This window comes from Myodes glareolus, chromosome 11 (assembly GCF_982192425.1).
Source record: "Myodes glareolus chromosome 11, mMyoGla1.1, whole genome shotgun sequence".
In the NCBI taxonomy this organism is placed as follows: Eukaryota; Metazoa; Chordata; class Mammalia; order Rodentia; family Cricetidae; genus Myodes; species Myodes glareolus.
The window spans coordinates 70161297-70183680 of NC_142036.1; the positions used below are offsets into that span (position 1 = coordinate 70161297).

A 22384-nucleotide genomic window follows, 5' to 3' on the forward strand; every position below is an offset into this window, starting at 1 on the left:
ACTTCATCTTCGTTAGAAAAGCCTAACCCAGGATAAGGTAGAAATTCTATCTCCCCACAGCAGGTTAGGATTTGCAGTTTTTTGGGGGTCACATCTGTGTTACCGAAGGATAATAAAGTGATAAGGGAATAAAATATAATAAGATATGATAGCCTGATTAGCCCAGGTTTTCTTTGGATTTACTGGTATCTTAATGCCATCTTCATAGCTTCCTACATATTGCAGAATTCTACTGAATATTTATGAACTGTTTTGACAGAGAGTTGATGTTCTTTACTGCTCCGTCTCATTCTATGTGTTTGCTGACTTATCTGAAGGGGAAAAAAAAACACATAAAAGCCTTGGGTCTGTTACAGAAATACGTGTATAAATTAGTAGAACAAGAAGAAAGAAAGGTTCTGTATCACGACGATGAGGCGGAACGAAAACCCTTTCAGCGTCATCAAATAAGAAAACGAACCCACTCCGCTCAGAGATGCGCTACCAGAGTTTTCCCTCAGAAGAGCGTGCGTCGAAAGATACCACATCGTGTGTTTATTTTATCTCCAGAAATAAACATTTCGGTCCCTGTGGGAATCGGCGAGGCCAACTACATTTTATTTCTGTTTTTATTCACTCTTCTATAACCCCCAGAGTATCCGACTTGCAACAGCAGCATGTGAAGCCTTACCGTAAACCCGTTCTGAACCCGATGAGTAGGGCCAGGGGAATGCCAAGACTCCCCCTCATCTCCAGAGCGAACAAGGGTCCCACAGACAGTGGAATGGAAGAACACACAGCAAGTTTCATAGATGCATTCAGACTTGATGCAGTGGCTCTGGGTAACAGCATCTCTACTTCTGTGACTCTCGCGCCCGATGGGTACACTTATCAGTCCATAGTTAACATGGTTTGCTAAGTATTCAGAAAAGCCCTAAGAAGACTTCTGTAGAGTCCAGATTCCAATGGAAAATGCTTAAATCCTTACAGAAACGGTCTCAGTATAAAACAGACAGCAGGGTCTTTGAGATTCTTCCATTTTCAGCCAGTGAATGATAGGCAGCATCAGGAGTCATCATTATGGGTCAAGTGTACTGATACCAGGTCACATTATGGAAGCAGTGGTGTAGGGCAGTCTTGGTATGTCAATATTCTTTCTCTTTCACTAAGAGGCTCCAGCTCAAAGAGGAGAGCGGAGAGCTTCTGTCAGAGTGTCCACTCCATCAGAAGAAGGAGCCAGAGATTTGAGACTAAATCAGGAGAGTTTAAAACCTGTTTTTCCAGGTTGCCAGAGTTCGGATGTTTTAAAGTGTCTGCAGGGCAGGAAAGGGCAACTTTGCAGTATTTATCACAGAGCGGGAGGGAAGGGATACCAGGGGAGGTTACATCACAGAGAAAAGGGAAATGTTGCCAGGAAAGGAGCATTAGCAACAAAGTGGCTGAAGTTAAACCCTCTTCTCTGAAGATCAAACGGTAGTAAGATGTCACTTTGAAGGCATCTTCATTACCTTGGTGATAAGGAGACCAATCAACATAAAATACTTGATATTGGCATAGTTAATCCATTATCCCCAAATTTTCCACACTTCACTATTTGCCATTTAAATCAGGATTCACTTTGCAAAGACAGCCTTCCCTATTGGCGCACCTCGAGTTTTGTTTAGATATTGTTATTACTCTCATAGTTACCATCTGCCCTCCTCCCCTTTTTGATCATGTGAACAACAAGAGCAAAGACAAAAAATTTTATTAAGATTGGAATTTAACAGAATTTTCAGCTCAGAGAATAGTAACTGGATTAAGGAAACTATAATAATTCCAGGCTTGAGTTTTCTATTTTGAGAATTCATACAGAGTGACTTTTATTTTATTCTAGTCACAGTAAAACAGCATGGCTTATATGACTAAAACCTTGGATATGGTTAATGCACACAGATGATAATCACATAAACCATAATAAATAATAAAATGCACACAAACAATCTAATTAATCACTCTTGAGTTTTAAAGGGGCACACTATGAAGGATTACCAATGACATTCCTTGCTAAGAGCTCAGGAATAATGTTTAAAAGATATTAAAAGAAAAAGGAGAAAGAAAAAATGAGAATATAAATAAAATATAAACAACAGATATCTAACCAGGTAAGCCGAACAGAGATATTTATTCTTACATCCAGAGAAAGCGACCCAAAAGGTGGCCCCTGCTCAGCCGACACCTTGGTATCCCAGACTGGACCAATGTGCACACACCACAGGCTCTCTGTTTAAAACAACCAGTGCTCATCTCTTCCATGCCTTTCTTAAGAGTTTTCAAAACTTCTCTTTCCAGATAATGCCAAGTGGACTTAAGTAGTTTAGTTGCTGGAGAAAGTAAATGGTTTGGGATACATCAAGAAACCAGAGTATTACTCTAAAGAAAAGAACAAGGAAGAATAAAGTCCTCTGAGGTATGCACCGTTACTGTCCCTTCTAGAGCCTCCTCCATTGATGTATTCAGGCAAATCTTGGGAAGCTCCTGGGTGTCATGTGGGAACCATGGCCTTGGCGCATCATTTCTATGGCTGTATTTTGGCAGCTGGGACCCTTTCGACTATGGCGGTTATTTTCTCTGAAGTGGGGCCGTATCCTGCACATCTTTGGGTGCTGTTTTAAAGGAATACATCGAATCTACATATTTCAACAACAGGTTGTAAGTTAGTCTCGTTACAATATGGAACATAATTGCAACATAATGGCAAGCAAAGAACATCTGCCAGAAGAATTGAGTCTTCCCAGAAGCCAAGAGGAGTGTGTGTTCTTAGGCTCTCTGGAGGGCAGTGTTCACCTCCAGAGGTGAGGGAGAACACATTCTTCTGAGAACTCAGTGTACCATCTTACCAGAAAGGCATGCTACTGACACATGATTAAAACTGAAATTTTATCACATAGTCACGTATGCCACTTATTCTTGAATTTTTACAAGAGCTGTGCTGGCCGATATGGTAGCCACACACATGGAATATGGCTGCCTCTGAGCTATAATGAACTGGTTAAGTGTAAAATCAGCACCAGACCCTAAAGACTTAAAACAAAGTCAAAAAAGTGGGGGGAGGGATGGGGGGAGGGAGAGAGAGAGAGAACATAAAAATAATTTGGTTTTTAAAAAGTGGCTACTAACACATTTTAAATTCCATATGCAGTTTGCAGTGCTGCTGTCGGACAGGGCTGACCTGGAGCACAAATCCCTGGACTGAAGCACGAACCAGCCGACCATGAAAATGGCGGGAAAGGAAACAGCAGAAACAGGAGTGCTTCTCAAATAAAAGAGCTGAACTTGGAGATTTAATCAGTCAGTCAAAGCTTACTGATCACTTCTTTGTAAGACCCTGCGCAGTAATGGAGAAATAGAGGAATTACAGCAAGTACCCCCGCCCCCCAGGGGTTTATGAAGTACTGTAAGCACCTGCAGAATAAGAGACCACCGCAAAAGCACGGATCAGTGTAGTGGGTGATTAATTTGTGATGTGAGCACTTTAGGTCAGTGCTACTTAAATCTCTCCAGACCCCTCCAAGATTTCCCAAAGGTGAGACCCTGGGCCCTTCGATATTCTAGCTCTATGGATCTCGAACCCAAGAGTCTTCATTTTAAGACACTCCTGGGTTATTGACATCGATGCAGTTTTTCCTTCATCCTCAGCTGTATGGATGCAACCCAAGGTGACTGTGAACCAAAGTCATCTGGGAGAGCAACCAACCCCTTCTTCTGGTCCTGCACAGAAGGCAGGGCTGTCTCAGAAGGCAGAGCTGAGGGAGTGGACCACAAAAGCAGAGCTGGCTAGATGGTGCTTACAAAGGAGAGGGTGGTGTATACCATTGCTGGGCTAAGCCGAGGATACTGGTAAAACATTAGACACCAAGAGTCAGATCTTGGCCCTAAAGAGAAGATGTATGGTATTGTTAATTACCTTTCCCCTCCTTTTAAATACTAGCAGTGTTGTGTAATCACTCATAGAAACAGTACATTTTCTTCTCAGATCTAAACCTCAATGGCCATTGTCCTATTGTAGACCTGGACTGAGACACTAGCTCAAGGCCTTGATACTACATCTAACATGCTTAGACACAGTTTATGACAGACGTTTTTCCCTCTCACGGGGAGCATAAAATCCACGGCACGTTTTGCTATGTTTTAATTGAGTTTCTTTCATTTCTGGAGAGAGACCAGTGAGCTCGATGTTGTTTTGCCTGGCCGTGAGTCCTATGCTTCAGGGATAGAAAGTAGGATCATGTTAGGAGGAGCACTCTTGTCGAGCACAAAACCCGAGGGTGAGCGATCCATGGTCCCATTTAATACCTCACATTTCTGTGCTCTAGAGATGGTGGCATAACCTAGAGACTGCAAAATGCTTCAGGTTTTGTTCTAGGTGTGAAGCAACAGCCAGTGGCCACAAATGCGGGTTTCACAAGCCACACACTGGCAACAACTGTCAGTGGCCACGGATATGGGTTTCACAAGCCACATACTGGCAACAACTGTCAGTGGCCACAAAAACACAAGCCACACACTGACAACAACTGTCAGTGGCCACGGATACAGGTTTCACAAGCCACACACTAGCAACAACAGCCAGTGGCCACAAAAACACAAGCCACACACTGGCAACAACTGTCAGTGGCCATGGAAACGGGTTCCACAAGCCACACACTGGCATGCTGGGAATTAACAAGATAAATCAGCCAGACTATGCTGCTTTACAGATTTCAATTTAATTTATGAATTCTTTTTGACAAATTTTATACACAGTCATCAAAACCTTCAAGTTTTACCATACCCTATCAGCTCTGCTTTACAAACCAATAGAAGAGCAAAAAGCTACATTGGTTGAGAAAGGTTGGGGGTGGGCATGAAGGGAAGGGTAAAAACTTATCAAAAGTAAAATTGGATTAAGAGTCAATCAAAATCCAACTGTGAATTTATCATTTCAATGAATTTCAATGAATGGTTTAAAATCTGTTTGAAATCTATTTGAAAATGAATATGTAATAATATAGACATATCTCCCTTTCAAAGCCAGTATTGTCAGATGTATTCTAGGCATTATAATTCATGAACAGAGTAGGTGACTATTTGAAAAGTATTAAAATGAGCTGACTTTTCAATACAAGTGTCTTCACAATAAGTTTTTCTATTCCGGGCAATTCAGAAATGTAGACAATCGTGGTAGAAAAATAATATGTATTGTAATATTCATTGTACAGTAGTAGTGTAGTAAGTGGCAATTCTGGACATTACAAGAGACACAAGGATTATTTTCTGTGATTGCACAGAGAATACTTGGATTTCTTGTGAAGCTTTTGCATTGGAAATGAGATTCATCAGTCTGAACGGGGCAGGGTTAGAGCCCTTAGCAACATGCTTATTTTGTAGAAGGTCACTCAATAATAACTTCCTCTGCCCTCCAAGCTTATTAAGACTGACTGGCATATATTAATGAAAACACCTGATTCTCCAACCATAAAACCCAGACAAAGACTTTATTTTAATATTAAGGAAGGAACCCTTAATTAGCAGGGTTTCAAAAATGTCAGCTTCTTCTATTAGCTGTTCTGGTCCATCAAAGCCATAATCCCTGCTGTCAAATTTCATCACATGATAGACAGTTTGCCTGGCTGCCTTTTTTTTTCTCCCTCTACTGATCATACCGACTGAAGCTTTTACTTTTTTTTTTTATTTTGCCATCACATTTAACAACTCATTGTGCATTTGCCTGTTACACTCTTGATTTTACTCTTTGCTTCCGAAGAGTCTCACATGGCAGTTCAAAAGGGTGGGGTGGGGGACGACATTTCAGGAACACAAGTATTACATGTGAATACATTCTCGGACGTATAATTAAGGGTTCTTGGAAGACCTGGGCTCGCTCATATTGATTGCTTTCAAGAGTATGTAAATGCGAGGCTCTGAAAACACAGGCAAATAAACCAGCCTCGCAGGTGATGTCCTTTTTATTTATTTATTTACTTAGATGTGTCGAGAGAAGGGGGAGAATTCTGGTCAGGATCTTTTAAGATAAACGTTCATCACTCTTGACCATCAGCAAACCTGCCCACTGCAAGGGATTCATTAGCGAAGAGCTGGCTTTGCCCTGCCCTTCACAAGATAAAATGAGTACATCGAGCAGGACAGAACAAATACACAGCTCTGAAAGTATTTGTGGTTTTAATCTGATTCAAAACATTGACAGTTGATTAAACCCTTTTTACAAATGGAAAAGTTCACGCTGTCCATACAAAGAGGAATACAAAAACCACAAAACAGAGCCGAGGCAAGGACGAATGGAGGGTTCAGGGCCACTGCTTGTGAAGGCACCAACGCAGCTCGCTCTTAACTCCTAAACGGAAGTGGGGGCTCCAGAGTTAAAGGATACTGTGTTTAGAGGCTGTAGCAGGAACTGATGGAGGTAGTTTGGTGCTGGTTGCAGTTAGCAGCTAGGAACCCATTCTTAATGAAGGTTGGGGACTTCAGCCGAGATCACGGCATGGTTGCATAGCTCAGCCATCTTCACTGGATAAATGGGCAAACCAGTGAGTAATCTAGTTTACTATTTCTATGGACTTCTCTTTTTAGCACCAGGTATTTAGCCCTTTGCTTTAGCGTTACATGTAAGACTGTGTTTCTCCAGACTTCTGGCACCCTTTCAGCTGACATGTCCTATGACTCTTTAAAAGTGGTATCTCCTACAGCGTGCATGCATTTTACTCATTAGACCCATTTCTCCCAAGTGGAAAACTAATTCCTCTCCAGTTTCAGCCCTGGGAAAAGCTGAACTGGTTTCTTTCCAAGTAAAATGTTCAGGGTTTTTAAGTTAGTGAAGTCCATGGGGCCTTCATACCTCAAAGTTCTTTGTGTTCCTATCAGGGTGGACTCTTTTGATTTTCTTGGCATTCATTTTATTGTCTTCACAGCCCCATGTAAGCAAAAATAGAAACAAACCCACAAAATTTCAATTTCAATTCAATAATGAGTTATAAGTATGACAAGGGGTCTGTCTTTTCTTTCTTTTTTGTTTCATTGGATGAACTAGCATTACTGAAAACACTTCTGGTAACCTGTTAGTGGAATTTAAAGCTAGCCCTTCCACACTCTTCCACACCATAACAGGTTTGACAAGGCCTGTGTTGGAGACTTAAGAGTTCCAGATGATTCCACTGAATGTGTCAAAAGGCACCTTTTGGAAAGGGTGCCCAGACAAGGCATGCTGCTTGGTTTAAAACACCTAGTTGGAATTGTGATTTGTACGCTGTTTTTTTTTCTTGCTTTATGTTTATGTTTCTTTGCTTTTTGCTTTATGTTCACTCACTTATGAGTGAGTACATATGATAATTGTCTTTCTGGGTCTGGGTTACCTCTCTCAATATGATGTTTTCTAGCTTCATCCATTTGCCTGCAAATTTCAAGATGTCATTTTTTTTTTCTGCTGTATAATCCCAGAGAACCTAGACAACAATGAGGACCCTAAGAAAGACATACGTGGATCTAATCTACAAGAGAAGTAGAAAAAGACAAGATCTCCTGAGTAGACTGGGAGCATGGGGACCATGGAAGAGGGATGAAAGGGAGGGGAGAAGAAGGGAGGGGAGCAGAGAAAAATGTATAGCTCAATAAAATCAATCAATAAAAAAGGAAAATAACTACCTAAATAACTAAACACCTAGTTGGGTATTTGGCCTAGTTTTAGGGTTAATCCTAGACGAAGTGAACCATGCTGTGGGAGGCTTTCTGACAACACCTTCATATGGAAATGGACTTAGATCAAAAATCATTACCTCCCCGTTGGGCAATTACATACATTTCTTCAATTTTAGAGACAATACCGGTATTCCCACTTTTCTGCTGTCAATATTTAATAAAAGCAGTGTCCCAAACAAGCAAATTCGGCATCTACTAGGTCTTCATTGAAGATATGTGTATTTATGTAAGTTTCTTGACAACTGTTTAATTCATTGCTACAATCCCAGTGGCCAGTCAATGTCCTATACAGATATTGATCAAATGAACAGTCTTGCAAGTGAATAAACGTTAAACATTTTTTTTTGAGAGACAAGCTGGTTCAGAAAGGTTTGCTAAGTTCCCAGAGTAACGTATGGTGGTTTATCCTTGATGCTTACTCATTAACAGAAGCCCCATTCATGGTCTTCTATCAGTTCTGCTCTTCTATGACTTGGAATGAAAAAGCAATGAATAGTCATTATACATTTAGCAAAAATACTGGGCTTGATCAAGATACATATTGATAAACTATGGTAAATGGGGGTTGGTGGACGTGGGTTTCACATTGAAAGACAATTGTCCCAGATCCAAAGGGATCATGAATCCCTTGACTTTCCAATGGAAAGCATGGGCTTCTTCCCTGACTTCTTGGCATTGAAGGTGACTGGAAGCAATCTACAGAAGTTATATCTTGGGACCCGTGGTTATGAGTCTCAGGGTCAGGGGTCCTGGGATACCTCTGAGGGCCATCCTTATCTCATTTCAGCTAGAGTTGTTCTAACCAGTGTTTTATTTGGTTTGGGCTATTCAAATGCTTAGTCTGAAAGAAAGAGTATTTTCTATCATTCTGTGTAGTCCAAGGGCACTAATTCTGATCTGTGGGCATACTATAGAACCTGGGAGTTTGGGAAACTTAAAAAAAAAAAAAAACAAGCGTAGACTAGGCTCCCACTGTGAAGGTAGACAGAATGTGTGCCACTGGCTCAGCTTTTGCCTTGGGAAGCAAAAGCCTGTGTTTCTGACTGCTCCTCCTCTTGTCCCCATCATTGACTGTTAAAGAGAGGCTGGATGGTTCCTTTTAAGCCTTTCCAGTTTTTCACTTGTTGCCCTGAATAGATCCCTGCTTCTGAGGAGGGAGAATTAATAAGAAAACAACCCATGAAATATCTTAAGTACAGGTCTAATCCTTTCCGTTGACACACTGTGGACTTCAGAGTGACAGGGAGCTCGTGCAAGGCTAGCTGCCCTTTCAGGCTTAGACGTAGAAAAGAGGCATGGCTGGCATCCCAGAGAATCAATACCCAAGATTTGCAGGAGCCCTGAAGAGTGAGGAGCATATACTTGGAGGAAGGGGTGATATCTGGTTAAAAATGTCACTGTTCTGCACACTCAGGATGCTGTAAGGTAAGGCACATGCCCCTATCCCACCACAAAGCAACACTGTTATCATTTTTTCCACAATGTACAAAGTTGGCCTCTGTGTATTTGAAGAATGTTACGCGAAAACTCAACCGGTGGGACTTGCCAATAGGAACAAGAACAGTGCAGAATCTAGGAAACCAGCCCTGGACAGGCAGGGCTATGCATACAGACGCAGCTGAGGCTGACTGGTGCTGTCTCCTTCAGCTCTGTTCCCCTCTTGAAGGCTGTTCTGTAGGAATACTTTCTCTAACCACTCTGCATCTCCTTCTGGCCTCAGAGACATTATGATGTCTCAGTTACATAATGACTACGACACAATGCTTATTTGCTGGTTTGATTAAACTGATGATCTCAAAAGGCTTTCTTGGATGTTACCCCTCTGCTCCCTGGCACCTTCCATTCTGGTCATTGCCTTTTAAACCAAGAGTTCGAGATCGAGAACTTCAGGGGTGTGCCACAACCTCACACTTGTGTCAGTGGCCCAGTCAGGGTTACAGAGCAGTCTCTTTCTATGACATACATACATGGATGTGTACACACGCTTACATTTCACGCGTAAGTGACATTATGCAGTACTTTTCTTATCTGTGTCTGGTTATTTCTCGCAGCATAATGTCCTCCAGGTTTGTTCATGTTTGCAAATGGCAGACTAAATACTTTCCATTCATCTACTGACAGGCACTTAGGGTTGATTCCATATCATAGTTATTATGACTAATACTGCGGGGAGCACGCGAGCACCATTATTCCTTTCAGATACCGATTTCATTTCCTTTGAAAGGAGAGAGGAAATGAGATGGCTATTGGAAAGGACACAGCTTCATTTCTATAGAATAAACAAGTTTTGGAAATCAAATGTATATCATGGGATGCGAGTTGACAACAGAGCATTACATGGAATTTTCGAAGTGTTGATCCAGAGTGTCCTCACAACACACGAACTGTGAGGAGTTGGGTATGTTAATTACATTGACTGAAGCAATCAGCTCAATATGAATATGCAGATCAAAACAGCAGCTGCATACCTTAAATATATACAATTTCAATAAAAAAAATTTTTAAGAAGCCAGTTTGCCTCACAGGGAGGACAGTGACCTTTTGAGTTGTTGCTCCGGCTGGGGACAGGGCTGCAGTTGGGCTTAGGAAAGAGGGAAAGGTCAGGGTTTGAACCCTAGCTCAGGATTGCCACATGACCTTGAAGAGGTCATTTAGCCTTTCTAAGCCTTCATTGTCTCCAGTGTAAAACAGGATCTTATCTCTTGTTCTTCAGGTTGTTAAGGGCCTTAGTGGAGATGAGAAAGCCAGAAGCATAAGAGCTGCTAGTGAGTATTAGCCACAGCACCGCCATGTCTTTATGCATTCTCTTGCTCGGAATTGTTCTCAGGATTGACCGCAAACACAGCACAACCCTTCGTTATTAAGAAAGCCCCTAACGTTCCCCTCTTTAGTTTTGAATGCATCTGAACCGAAACCCTCCTCAAGCGAATCTTCTTGTGAACTGTGACTAGACAGAGAATTTGCTACTAAGCCTATTTTTTGCTTCCTTGGCACAGCATCATGGCTATAGGAGGACACCTGGAAGGCAGCTGGGACAGAACCACCAGGTACCCAAACTGGTAGTCCCAGAATGCACTTTGCCTATATTCTTGGGAGCAGTACTCTTACTTGGAGTTAAGAAGAGAGAATGTGAGAATTAGATCCATGTGGTATGGTAGAGAATTAGACATAAACAGCATGGCTTTTACCCAAGAGTAGGGGATGGAACAGTGGGATTCACTGCCTTGCAGAGATGCAGAGATGAGAGTTAAACAAGAAGTCCTGGGGCTGTTCTCTTCCAAATGGCCACCATGGGAAAAAGCATTTGCAACTAACAAGGCAGAAAAATGTCCTGGTTCTGAAGCATCAGCATTTTTTTGAGGTTATGTTAATGTTCTTCATGTTCTGTACAGGTATATAATACAGGTATATAATACAGTGTCTATAATAGAATCTCTCTCTCTCCCTCTCTCTCTTTCTCTTTTGGTCTCTTATTTTGGCTTTCATATATTTAGACAAGTATATTGGAAATGCTATTAAGTGTTTACATAATTACTTTCCAGTTGGTTGAATATATACAGTTCTTTCTCTCTTACTCTCTTTCCTTCCTTCCTTCCTTCCTTCCTTCCTTCCTTCCTTCCTTCCTTCTTTTCCTTCTTTTTTCTGTCTTTGCTTTTTGAGATAAGGTCTCAGCATATAGTTTAGGCTGGTCTTGAACTCATCATAAGCATGCAAATGATTTTGGGAAATCTATTATTTATCTATCATCTATCTATCTATCTACCTACCTATTTATCCATCCATCCATCTATCATCTATCTATCATCTATTTTTCATCTCTCTCTCCCTCCTTCCTTCCCTCCCTCCATCCATCCATCTATCTATCTATCTATCTATCTATCTATCTATCTATCTATCTATCTATCAATCTACGATTTCCTGTTGGGAAGATTTCACAGAGACGTGTGCATTATTAAATTTGGGGAAAGTGAGAAGCGTTAAGTTGATTTGCTGTTTAAGAGTAAAGGCAAAGTCAGCAAACAGGAATTTAGGGAGACAGAGGTGCTATCTTAGGTTAATCTGCTTTTGCCCGAGCTGTTCTGAGAGTGTACTTGGAGCAAATGTGGACATCTACCTTAAGATGGGATGCTTCCTTTCCAATGAGTGGAGAACTAGATGTAAATGTCACACTTTTCCCCAAGTGTATAGGATAAAACACTGAGACTTGCTACCTTGGAGGATATGAAGAAGTTAAACAGAAAGTCCTTGTAACTTTAAGCTGTCTACATAGGACTCTTAATTTGGAATGGGAACCCCAGGCTACAGAGCTGGAAGAGTTGGGTTCTGGGCTCAGCTCTGAGCCTCACTGGCCTTGTTGGGAGTGGAGCATGTGGGAGGTGCACACACCTTTCTCTTTGTAGAAAGAAGTTCATATGCAAAACAATGAGGCAGATCAGCCATTTTGCATCTTTGAACACTTTCCTCACCTGTGCAGTGGGGATAATTCTGTCTGCTTCCCAGGGCATTGGAGAAGGAAACAAGGTAAGCATCCCACCTTGTGAGTCCAGCAGATCCAGCCAAACATACGCAGTCAGGGAGCTGTAGTCTCTCCCCCTCCCGTGACTCCTCTGCTTTGGAATAACCTCTGACATTTGGTGATCTTCATTATCCTTATTGTCACACAAGGCTGAGGCTGCAGTGAATACTCTGGCAACCTTTTTCTGAGAGGGAATGGACTCACAATTTTGCCAAGTGAGGCTCAAACTGGCACCCATCTTCCAGTGCTGGAAGGAGCCCCACGTATATTGCTCGGGTCTAAATATTTATTCACCAGTGTTCAGCTAGTCTGCAACATGATATGGACTGGATACACTTTGAAGTCAGACAGTTGTTATGTCTCAAAATATCTGAACAACAAAGACAGAGGTAATGCCCAAGGAGCCTGAAAATAACCATTTATTACTTAAAATGTTTACTTAGAAACGTGAAGTCTCAATGTTTATAAACAATAACTTTTAAGAAGTCATTATTTCTTTCCATTACAAAAAGGTTATAATCTAAAAGGACCATCTCTTAGTCCCAGAGGGTGAAATGAAATTTGTCTAAAATGCAAAGACTGTGTTAACACTGGCAAAGCAGGGCAGTGTAGCAGAATTAATACAATTTCAATTTTTCTTTGTAATGGTTTCCTATTATCCTGATAAGTGGGCAGCCATTTCACTTCTTTTATTGATATAGCTGTGAAAAAGAATTAGATTTCAACACTTATGTAACTGAGATTAATTGATTGATTAGATTATTAATTAAATATTCCATTAAATTTCTTTTGAAATAAATGACCCAGGACTGTGGATTCCCTAAGGTTTCTCTAACTCATGGAAGAATAAACAAGAACGTACATAACTGAACACTGTATATTATCTTGTGAGAAATAATTAAGCAGATGCATGACTATGAGAAAAATGTACTGATTGCTGGCCATCTTGCAGATGTTGATCTGCAACCAGCATGTCTGCACAAGGCAACGGACTGCTCTCCTTTGTGAGCGGAGGGAAATCCATGAAGGGCTGGGAAACTCACAGGGGACCATGTACCTCGACACACGACTTTCTCGAAGTTAGCTGGGCTGTTGTAGCTGGGAACAAAGCAGTTTACTCAAAACTTGCAGCCACACAGTATTTCAAGGAACCACAGAAAAATAAAAACAGCAAGTGGCCTTTCAGGTAACCCATAATTAAAAGCAATTTTGAGCTGTCTTTTCAGGGAACCTACCCAGGGGAAGTATTTGCTACCTGTTTGACCTTCACGATTGTGAGTCCTTGGCAGTGTCAGCGACCCTCTGAACTGAATTCAAAACTAATCTGTGACAGAAAAAGAGAAACAGAATTCATGCAAATCATATTAATTCCAACATTTCCCCAGTGAGCTGGGTATAAACTACAGCCTAATTAAATATTTTTTAACGATGTGAGTAATTTTTGCCAAGGGGCGGATTCAGGGGAAAATTTAATATGAGATCACAAAAGCTGTTCCCAGCGTTGATTCTGTAAATTAATGACTATCTGCCTTATGATAAAAACATGCTGCCAAGAATGAAAATGAAGTCGGCAAAGCTCGCTCTATTTGTCTAACAACCAGATATACAGAATGCAAAACTTGAAAGGCAATGGGTAATTCTCCAGTGCGTCTATGCCATACCCGGGATAGAGACACAGCATGCTGACACGCGAAGAGCTAGCTCCACGGCGCTGTCTACAATACGGGGTCGTCTTTAGGTAGCTGGTGTCGAGGTCCAGTTTGTTCCCAAATTATATGCACCTTGTTTCCGAAAGAGATTCAAAGTGGCTTACACTGAGAAACCCATGCGAACAGGCAACAATGCTAAAGGCAACACGGAAGGTCAAAACCAAATCACAGGCAGGTCCTTAATTATTTGGTACAGATGTTCCCGGTATTGTGGGTCTTTGGGTTTCATCCTCAGACTGACCGTGAAGCAGCTTTCCACACCCATTTTGGTCCTCAGGGCAGTTCATTCTGGAAACCTGAATTGGATTGCTATCTAAGGTCATGGGGGTGAACCTGGGGTGCATATAGCAAGCGAAGAGCTGAAGTCAACATAGCCCTGGAAAGCCTTCTGCATCTAAGTCTGTAAATGGCAGTGGACAAAGGTGGCCTGGTAAATAATGCTTTCCCTGTCTGCTTAAGTCCAATTTAAGGACGAGCTTCTCCCTTGGGCTCAGATTCCCATTTTAGGAAGCATTTTAACAAAAAGAGCAATGTGTTAAGGAAAAGCCAGGATAGCGCCTGAATAGAAGCCGGGAAGTCCCTCACTTCACTTTGCTCGGTCAGGGCAACCCACTTCTAATGACCCCTCTAGTTAACACCCTGAGTTGCCAGCCGTCCCCTGTGACATATGGCAGGCCTTGCTAGCCCCAGGTCATCAGGCCAGCCCATCACAAGGACTTCAGGGGCCCTATTTATTTAAATTCCTGTCGGTGCCCAGCAATGGAGATTGAATTTACAGTCTTTCAATTAGAAGGTCATCTGTGCTAACTAGTGCACCACTGCCTCATTAGAATCATAAAATTAGTGAGGGAAGACCAGGAGGAGGAATGCGGAGATGCTGGTTCCAGAGGTGAAAAGGCACTGTTTCTTTGGGTGACAGTCGATGAGATCAGAGCAGCAAACTCTTCATCAGACAGAACGTCCCTGGTGAGCAAAGGCGGTCCTTGAGATCAGTCACAGCGGTAAGAATGCCAGGACAATTTTATAAGAAGATAGATAAATACTCCAAGTAACTCTACTGGGTCAAGGGAGCTATTCCTTACCTATTTGTAAATTTCCTTCACAAACTAAGTACAAATAAAAGCAGCAAGGACACCTCTAAAACACAGCTTTGGAGTTTGAATCATGATGCCCAAAGTCTGAGTTGATCATTGGCAAGCAATTCAAAAGGGAACAAATGCTGTGGGCAGGGCTGAAGGGAGTAGCATGTTGTCCTTGGTGAGATGGGGCAGGATGTCGCGATAAAGTATGTCATTTTTTTTTTCAATTTTACAATTGGTATTGCTAATGGAATGAGTGGGTACTACTTAATTAATATCATTATTTAAAATACAAGAAAAATAAAATAAATTACTGGAAGCAGAAATAGAAGGAAAGAACACAGAACAGCCTCCCACCCTCTAAGCCCTCCCATCTGTGGATCCCCTCCCATCCTAGGATAACCTTATGAGAAGGCAGTAGTACCACCTTCCAGGTCCCAGCAAAACCACAGGGCATAACTCTCCTGCCTTGGAACTGTGGAGTAAGTGACAGACCCAGAGCTGATGTCACAGGCTCTATCTGTTTCTCGGCACTTTGTATTTTTGCTACATTAATCAAGGTAGTGCTTACTTAAAAATACATTTCAATTCCCCTAACCTAAGGAGAGGGTCTTTGGGGACTTCCATGTTATTGAAGGAGGAAGAAATGATTTCACTTTGAACACAGGAAGAACATAGCATCATTCATCCTGCCTGCCCATGGTGTGGTCCTGGGTGTGGGGCTTCAGGAGGACAGAGGAAGACGTCTTATCTCCCACTGGAGAGCACCGCTGTAGTTGTCATGGCTCTCAGGGGGAGCATCCCACCTTGGCCTTACATGGTGTTGCTGGTTTTGCTACATGACCTTGGCATAGGAACTTTCTTTGGTTGTATATCTGATGTGAGAGTCTAGCCTGCCTTAGGTTGGACCAGGGAATGACCTATGACCTATGAGGGTGGAGGTGGCAGGTCAGGGACAGAGGAGCTCAGCAGGCAAACGCAGGGCACAAGGTGGACACCCTGACTATAGAGACTTCTACTCTCTACCTGCGAAATCACTGGCAACTGGTCGGTGGGGAGCAAACCCAACAAGTTTCCATCTAGAGGCAAAACACAGAAGAGGTGTGGGGAAGGAAGATGGCAGGGTGGGGCTCTGCCTGGGACAAGGAAAGGGCAGGGCAATGTGAGCTGCAGAGTGTTGGTTTCTGCAGAAAGCAGAAATCAGAAAGCAGAGAAAACAGCGACAGGCTGGTCTCTCGTGGAGAAAGGGGGCAGATATACTTTCTCTCTGTGTGTGTTTCACCTGGCTTGTACCAGGTTTCTTTCCCTCGCTCTATTGTTTATTGGCTTCCTGCTTCACGTGGTTGGAACCTCTGAGTATAAAATCAGGCTCAGAAGCCACCGGAAGCCTGACCGTTCCAAGCTGGTTTTTCTCCAGCACCCGCAAAAGCCCCGAGCCCTCTCCCAGGCTCGCAGGAGGGATCAGTGGCTGGCACTCCTGGCATGGGCATAGGCCTGACACCAAGGAGCCAGCACAGCATGAATAAAAGGCAAGAAAAGACCGTCTTCATCTTGAATCCCCCATGGAAGGGACATGTCATCTACTAGTGGCAGCAGGAGCCACGAGAGGGGACTTCTTTCATTTCGGAGCCGAAGTGTGGGGGTCTTGCAGAGGGCTGTGCTCAGAGGAGGGGGAGATCAGGGGTGAAGTGCTGAATAATGCGCACGTGAAACAGTGACAGATCACTTGCAACAAATGCACCATGACCCTCTAGAGTTCACAGCTCACCAGAGCTTTCCGTTAATTAAGGATAATCCAGAATTATCAAGCTTAATTATTTTCATAGGTTTCTTTTGAGTTGACTCTTTTCTCTTCTTTCTTCTTTCCTTTCTCTCTCCTTTTTTTCCTCCTTTTTTTTTGTATGTGTCTCAATTGGGTGAGGCATATCTCTAGCTACAAAGGACAAAAGTTGATTTAAATCTAAGTCCAAGCTCTCTCATCCCACCACGCCTACAGCACAGTTGCTGTTCTGTCTGTGCTGTGGGAGCTCCTTTGGCCAGTAGCCTTTAAGATACCACGCCACCAGGTGGGACAGAAGCCTCTGTCAACAAGTCTGTATAATCCCGGTTCCAAGTTCCTCTCCCATGCTTGCTGTTTAGTTTTAAATAGCACACCTCTCACCTGCAAACCATCTCTATTCCTTCCTGAGAAGCTGCCACTGTTAAAATGCATAAGGTTTCCCCTGCTTTTCCTGCAACTTCCTCATGTGATATCTGAGTACTACCTGTGTTGGTACTAAATGCATCAGCAGTGGCCTCCTTAAGGAGACACACTAGGATCCTGTCTATAACACACCAGCAGTGGCCCCTTTAATGACATATTATCTGGGATCCTGCCTCCAATGCCCTAGCACTGGCCTCCTTAAGGACACATACTGGGGTCATGTCTATAAGGCGATATCAGGTCATCCTGCATGGAGCCTGGGAATCTGCATTTTAAACAAGAACTCCAGGGTAATCTCACATGAGTCTACCAAGGTATTGGGTGGGTGACTTTAGCTTTACCAGAAGACGTATACGTCAAAATCATCTTCCCCAGCTCTTCCTGTCTTCCGTGTGATACCAGCCCATTCCACAATGGTTGCTTCCTCTGCAATTACTTCAGTCATCCCCCTTCATATATCTGTCACTGCGCCACTTCTCTCTGTGCCTTTTTCTCCATTGCACACAGTACTGCTTAGACTCTTCTGATCCAGGGTTTCTTTCCCACTCTAGCCCCTTTTCTAGTTCCTTCTACGCCCTGGCCTTCCTTCTTACTGTGGAGACCCAAAAATGTGAGCCTATTCCATCTTGTCAGAAGGTCAGAGAGTTTGAATTTGAGCTTAGATTTGCCCTTTCAAGGGTGCTACCAACAGGTGTGGCTACAAAACAAGATATCCTGACCTAGTGGGTGGTTACTCGGTGTTCTGGACATTAAGATGGCTCATGGACATAGATTCACTCCACCCTGACCTCAGAGAATTCAAGTGTATTTCTGTTCCTTTTTTTGAAATAGGAGGTTTGACTTAGGGAGTAGCTACCTGCAGGATACTTGGTCTAGGGTGTTTTCACTGCCTCAAACATCAAATACTTTTCTCAAGAATTAATACCTGATGTCTCAAGTATTGGAGCAAATCACTATTCTGGTTGTCCTGTGTATCATGCTAAAGCAGTCTTTTGCCTTCCTCCCCCCGCTTTTGTATTGGGGTATAGAAGTGTATAAAAAAGAAAATCAGAACTTGGAACTTGAAATTCAGCATTCAGGATCTGCTGAGTTGCCCTTCAGATACTGTGCCTCTGTGTTTCTTATCTCTGTCCCTCTTATCTAACCAACCCTGGAACATAGGATCCTGCCATGGCTAGGACCGTGGCAGAAGTCACCCCAAAAAGGTGACTCATAATACTTCTTACCACATATCTGCTGACCTAAATCACGTCTGCCTTTCTTATTGTTTACCACATAGTTCCACTATATGAGGCTCTCCTCATACAAGGACTCAACAAATAACTTCAAAGTCTGTGTCTGATACAAGGACTTTTGGTCCAGTGTATAAAAGAATCCTTTGGCCATGAACTGTGATAAAAATAACAATGCTTCTGTGTTTGCTTTGCTGCTGAGGAGGCCATGGAGTCCTTTATATATCCACTGGGACACCACTTTGTTGACCTCTTGTTCATACTAAATCGGATTATGAATGGTTTCTAGACCAATGCAACCCTTTGTGGCATGCCTCTGTTGGGCTTTCAAAGTCATTTGCTCTTGAGTTGGTCCTGCCAGCTTGCAGGAAAAGTATCTTTGGAGAAGACATCTGGCCTTCTTTAAGTACCCCATGTGGGTTAACCAAGCTTCTCCATGGGTAACTGAGAACACAGTTGGGTTTGCACAGGTGTTGGCTGGACACTGCTTCATGGAGAGCAGGGTCATAGGGAGGGATGTTCTCAGCACTCCTGGGTATTCATTCTCCTGGAGTTAGCAGGGTTCTGTGCGGTGTGACTGCCTGCCGTCGGAATCAGCACACACCCTTCACTCCGTGTGTTTTTCTTAGGGGACAGGAAACAATATAAGGGCAGTTTGGAGTTGAACAACCTCAGTCACAAGTTGCGGCCTGCCAGATGCTTCTCTCTGCCATCGAATTTAAACAGCATCTTCACGAGATCTCCCACCCAGGAAAGCTGCAAGGCAAGGACACATACCCCTTATGTTCCCCTGGGATGAGGGGTGGATGTAGACCACACCAAGACCTCCACATTAATGTGCACATCTGGAGGAAACTAAAGGCAGAGTCAATAGCAACTGAGCCTTGAAGGGCTTCATTCTGATGGAGGACGGGGGTGTGTGTGTGTGTAGGGGTGTGGATTGTAGTGGCCTCTGGGAGGAAAGCAGACTGACTTCCTGCCCATAGCCAGGAGAGAGATCTGAGGACTTCATGCCCTTCTGAGCCTGGTATGTCATGAGCACTGGGAACATGTCCCACTGTGCCAAATGTGCTGTCTCGATAAGCCAGATTATGGCGCCAAATTAGCATGCACAAATTATGACTTTTTTTTTTACTCACTCAGAGTTCTATCAAACGGACTCTCAAAGATGACTTTTAGTCACTTTTTATTAAATTTGCATAAGTCTTTCCCTTTCTAGGAGTTTAATATTAAACAAGTTGATGATCTAAAATATTAAATAGGTGAGAGATAAGAAATGGTACAGGCAAACGTTTTTATTCCCTGGTGCTGAGGCTCAAACTCAGGGCTTTGAACATGTGAGGCAAGTGTTCTAGCACGGAGATACATCCTGTTCTTCACACAGCAGCACATCCAGTCCTGATCGGCCAGCAGACAAGGCGGTGGCCTCCCACAAGCAACACTACTGGAAAGCATGTCCCTCTTCCTGCAGGTAGGAAGGAAACTTCTCTGAACCTATATCTCTTCAGTGGGCTAACAATCTGCTGGAAGTCATTTGGAACTCAATGAACACTCACAACACAAATCACACCCATAATATCAGCCAGGTCCTACAGTTGGGGTACAACCCTTCGATCAGAGGTTCTCAACCTTTCTAACACTGTGACCCTTTAACACAGTTCCTTATGTTGTGGTGACCCCCAACCATAAAATTATTTCGTTGCTACTTCACAACTAAAATTTTTGCTACTGTTATGGATTGTAATGTAAATATCTGATATGCAGGATATCTAACATGAGACTCCCAAAGGGGTTGAGACCCACAGGTTGAGAATCACTGCCTTAGACAAATGTACATGAGTTTGTTTCTGGATGTATGTGTAGGGGTGTGGCAAGGCCTTGCGGGTCTGTTCCCTTCTCTACTTGGTTGAATCCTAAGTCTTTCATGCAACCCGAGGGCAAAAATCAAACTGAGCCGGGTGGAAGAACAAGAAAAGTAGGAAGAGAAGTCACCGAGGTCATCACTAAGCAACATGTTCAGTGACTATACATTAATGAGTCCATCTTTCCCATGATGATGGAAAATTCTGTTGAAAACAAATCTAAGAGGAGTCAATCAGTATGTCAGTTGAATGACTATGTACCTATAGGCTTATACAGGTTTTTCTGACTACACTGGCTCTGTATTGATTTAAGAATTCTTTTAAAGCTGCTGTTTTTTTTTTTAAAAAAAAGGCAAAGAAAATTAAATAAATATTGTCCCATACAAAAATGTATGGTGGCATGAACAGGTGAGACTGATTTAGGACTGATGCAGAGGCCATGAAGGAGTGATGCTTAGTCCCCACGGCTTGCTCATCCTGCTTTCTTATAGCACCATGATTACAGTGTGCTAGGCCCTTCATTTCATATCAACCATCAGTCAAGAAAACCATCATAGGCCAGTCTGTCTGTGACATTTTCTCAGCAGAGGTTTCCTTTCTCTAAATGGCTCTAGCTTGTATTGAAGTTGACATAAAGCTACCTACTACAACTTTTTAGCTCATTAAACCAGTTTGTATATGGTCACTTACACAGTGAGCTATGTGACGGCTTGAAAGAAAATGGCGCCCACAGGGAGTGGCACTATTAGGAGGTGGGTGTGGCTCTGTTGGAGGAAATGTGTCACTGTGGGGGTGGGCTTTAGGTCTCCTATGCCCAAGCTACACCCAGTGACACAGTTCACTTCCTCTTGCCTGCAGATCAAGATGTATAACTCTGAGTCAGGCTGTGGTGGCACACGCCTTTAATCTTAGCACTCGGGAAGCAGTGGCAGGCAGATCTCTGTGAGTTCGAAGTCATCCTGGTCTACAAGAGTTAGTTCCAGAACAGGCTCCAAAGACACAGAGAATCCCTGTCTTAAAAAGCCAACAGGAAAAAAAAAAAGATGTAGAATTCTCAGCCCCTTCTCCAGCAGTATGTCTCCCACCATGATGACAATAGACGAAACCTCTGAACTGTAAGATAAGAGTTGTCATGGTCATGTGTCTCTTCACAGAAATAGAAACTCCACCGAAAACAGGGTATAAGCTTCCATGAGAAGTTGATAAGACTTTTACCTGACATTGGCCAATTATCCAGAAGGACAGCTCATACCGTAAATCTCTATTCCCTTGCTGCTCTTATAGCATCTACACAAAAGCAACCGTCCCTTCTCCCCTGGACACGTGAGCAAGTGACAGTAACTGCACACACTGCCTGTGGAACATATAAGCACTGCAAGCCATAACAAATACACCTTCTACATTGCTCTGGGAGACATTTAATAAGAAGATAAAATCAGAATGGAATCTTCAAATTTAGAGAGCCATGTGGGTGATTTCAGCAAGATTGCCTTTTTTGTAAGATGCCGTATGTCTTATCCGTGCTAAGCCATGAGTTTCTACAAGACAGGGACATATCTCATTTCCTCAATTTCACGATGACTGAAACATGTTCTAGCATCGATACTCGAAGGCAGAGCTGTTTCTTTCATCTGGATAGCTGTAGTTAGATCAACCCGCCGCCTAGACATCCACTTACTAGGGACAATGATGACAAAAACAGAAAAAAAACGTCTTGTGTCGAACAGTGTGACTCAGTCTTGATACAGTTTAAGGAATTTGGGAAAGTTTAAGAAGCTGTTTGATGAGATATTGTTAGGGATGATGGTTCTGCCACCCTCGTATGAAGCACTCAATGGGGCATACATCCTTTGGTGCATTGTCTTCTTTTCTCTTTAGTAAGCATGGTGGCAGGGCGGATCTCCAATCCCAGTTCTGAAGTTCCACCTACCCTATAGGGCTCAGTCAATGCCTCATCTTCTCACCGAACTGAGGGCTCGCTTCACTGTTCCTGTTATTGTGCTTCCGTGTTCTATCTATTTTTTTTCTTCAAGGAACTAAGTAGATATAATTATTTCCCACCTAGCTGCCCTG

The 22384-nt window shown here is 42.8% G+C and overlaps 1 protein-coding gene across 3 annotated transcripts in view; it reads right to left on the reverse strand.

Annotated features, from left to right (window-relative positions):
* Positions 1–22384, reverse strand: part of Npas3 (neuronal PAS domain protein 3) — an 826580-nt gene that overhangs the window by 127647 nt on the left and 676549 nt on the right. The gene's annotated exons all lie outside the window — the stretch shown is intronic.